Raw genomic sequence first — 3,259 nt, forward strand, 5'->3', positions numbered from 1 at the left:
TTGTCATGGTGACCAAGCCCAGTGTGAGGGAAGTGACTCAGCTACATGGAAAGTTCCCCAAATATATTTCTGTGCCTCTCTCTAGTCCAACATGAGCAGGTGTCCATCTTATGACCATCTCATGATCACCCAGTCAGTGGAGATGCCTTACGTTTCACTCATCTTATGACTATGTAGTCAGTGGAGATATTCCTTGCTTCACCCAATTCATAATCCTGCTGACAGATCACTTTTGCTTATTTTAACCCACACATTATGTCAACCAATGGAATTTTTCTATATTTGGTGTAGCTATTCTTGAATGTTTAGATATCTAACCCTATAAAAATAGGACCCTGAAAGGAGAAGGCATCTCAGATTGTGAGGAAGATCTGAAGTCTATTTCATTAGAGGAGACCATGGACCCTTTAATAAAGTGTCATTGGCTCAGAGCTCTGCCTCAGTCTCTTTTATTAAAGTTTGAATAATTTTAATCCCCACAGGAGTCTGTGATGGGTGGGGGAAGGAGGAAGAACTCTGAGAACAGTACAAACTACTTTTCAGTAGTGGTACCCAAAGCATCAAAAATGGTGATAGGAAGAGCTCAGCTGCTATATTAAATATCTTTTTGCTGAATGACTTTTATTTCACCTGTCCCTCCCATGATCTGAAGATAACAGGAGCTTTGGGAGGTCAGTGAGGAGCACAAGAGGATGCATACAAACATTCAGAAGTAAGAGGGAGGTACCATGGACACCATGAAGAACTTAAAAAATAAGAGGGGATAGGACACGACTTTAGGCCACTGGAAACTTGAACTGAAGTTCTCAAGATCAGAGATTCCAGGGTGAAATGGCAAAAATAGACTTTTCTTTCCCCTTGTTGAATCTATTCGCTGTTGAATTTATTCACCTAATAGCATGAATGATGAACTAGACAAACCCAGACTCATTTAGAAATTCCTGTCAAAGGACACCAAATGAAAAACTACATAAAACTTCAGTCTGATCTAGGTCTTTGATCCATGCCCCATGCTGCCAGAAAAAGGATTTGAGCTTGGGGGAACGAAGATCCCGAGTCTTCACCTAATAAATGATTCTATAAGATAGAATTCGTTCATGCTCAGCTAGGATCTGGGCTACATTATCTACACTCCTTTGCTTGCTTCTAGGAGGAGTGGCCATGTTTGGTTTCCCTCCTGGGAGAACTAAACAAGCCTGGAATTTCAAGGCTAAGAAAAGCATTTTTAATATCTAGATGGGGCTAGAATCTGCTAACACACAGCTGAAAAGTAGATGTTTTATTATATATCATTTATTGCTTTTATAATTTCTATGTGAGCAGTAAAATACTGCATGTGATTGAGTTTCTTCTTTTTCCTTTTTTTTGTGGTGGGTGAGTCCATTATACCAAATTTCTATGACTTAGGGCTCAGTAAAACATGATAAGTTTGGGGAAGAAATGGGAAAAGGCCAGTAGGTGGTGGCAGGTGGATTTAGATCCAATAACCATTCAGAGAGAGAGAGAGAGAGATGAAACCAAAGAATAAAGGGTCATCCACTCCTTGAGAACCATAGAAAGTCTCATTTCTTCTTAACTTTTCCAATCAGCAGGAGAAAGGGCATAGTTGCAGAGCTAAGCATGGGACTGGTCCATCTCCTGATCTTTCCTGTTTAAACAGGATTGTGTTGGTGGCTAACAGAAGGGAGTAAAATAAATAGGAAAGGCTCAGCTGTCCATTTATAGTGAATACTTTTTTTGCTGGGTGATAAACCATTTTATGTCTCCTTAGTTTCTTTTATTGGAAGCAATACTTTTGTCTCCTAAACTTTGGCTCTTTCCAGGAGGAGTCAATCCCTAAATAGGATCAACAACAAGAAAGTGAAATAGTAATAGCTGATGTTTATGTAGCACCATAGTATTTACAAAGATTTATCTACTTAGATAGACATTTGCACCCCAAAATAACTTTGTGAAATTAATACTTCAGGTCCTTCTGCTGCCCCTCCCCCCAAACACATTCTTTCTTTGCTCTGGTCCTGTTGCTTCATCAACATGATAAAGTCCAGTTGTGGAAAATCCCTCCATTGATGCATATAGTTAACTCTTCTATAACCTAAGATCATACATAACTACCATGCTTGAGGTACTGGGACGTTGTGACTAGCACATAGTCACAAAGGGACAAGACTAGAATTCATGTCTTTCTGACTCCAAAATTGATACTTTATTCACTACATTATATTCCCTTTACCAGTTAGCCAATCAGGAAATGAAGCTCCCATGATCACATAAGATTGAAACTTAAAAACTATATTTGGCATAATGATTATTTATGATTCCAGAAGATATATGGTGAAATAGGCTACAATTACAAAAAGCTGATTGACTTAGAATGAGAAATAAATATGTTTGTGTGCCCCTGGGAAAATGTTTTATTTGATTATGTATATTTATTATAAGAAATATGCTTTTTTGCTTTCCTTCTCTGTCTCTCTTTCTCTCAGTGCTTCCCATCAAGGGACTGTTATCTCTTGCCAGCATCATGCCTGCCCTCAGACCCCTTTTGAAACCTAAAATTGTCAAGAAGAGGATCAAAAAGTTCATCTGACACCAGTTAGACACATATGTCAATATAAAGAGAAATTGGCATAAACCAAGAGGAGATGATAACAGAATGTGAAGACGATACAAGGGCTACATCTTGATGTGCAACATCGGTTATGGAAGCAATAAGAAGACAAAACACAGGTTACCAAATGTATTCAGGAAGTTTTTGGTACAAAATGTCAAAGAACTAGAAGTGCTTCAGATGTGCAACAAATCTTACTGTGCTGAGATTGTTCACAATGTTTCCTCTAAGAATCAGAAAGTTGTTGAGAAAGCAGTTCAGCTCGCCATCAAGATCACTGATTCAAATGCTAGAATGAGGAGTGAAGGCCATTTAAAAAAAGAAAGAAAGAAAAATAAATGTGCTTTTTGTCTTTCCCTCCCCCCCAATGGAATATGGATAGGAGAGAAAATAGATTTCTGTTAATTTTTTTTAAAAAGATATAGAATTACTATAGATATAAAATGTTGAATCAGATGAGGTCAATTTATTCTTTTTATTTATTTTACTTTACTATAAATGATCTTTCAGGAAGTAGGAGTAATGTGTAAATGCTTGTGATGTATAAACAAAATATATCAATAAAATTGAAAGAAAGGGGTAGGAAAAAAAAGCCAGAGTCAGTGGTGACATTCAAAGTCAGATCTCTTCTAGCTCCAACCAGGTCAT

The 3,259-nt window shown here is 37.6% G+C and overlaps 1 pseudogene; it reads left to right on the top strand.

Annotated features, from left to right (window-relative positions):
• The first annotated feature begins 2,524 nt into the window (after window positions 1-2,524).
• Window positions 2,525-3,016, top strand: LOC140511372 (large ribosomal subunit protein eL32 pseudogene; annotated as a pseudogene).
• The last annotated feature ends 243 nt before the right edge of the window (window positions 3,017-3,259 follow it).

The sequence above is a fragment of the Notamacropus eugenii genome, chromosome 1 (assembly GCF_028372415.1).
Source record: "Notamacropus eugenii isolate mMacEug1 chromosome 1, mMacEug1.pri_v2, whole genome shotgun sequence".
In the NCBI taxonomy this organism is placed as follows: domain Eukaryota; kingdom Metazoa; phylum Chordata; class Mammalia; order Diprotodontia; family Macropodidae; genus Notamacropus; species Notamacropus eugenii.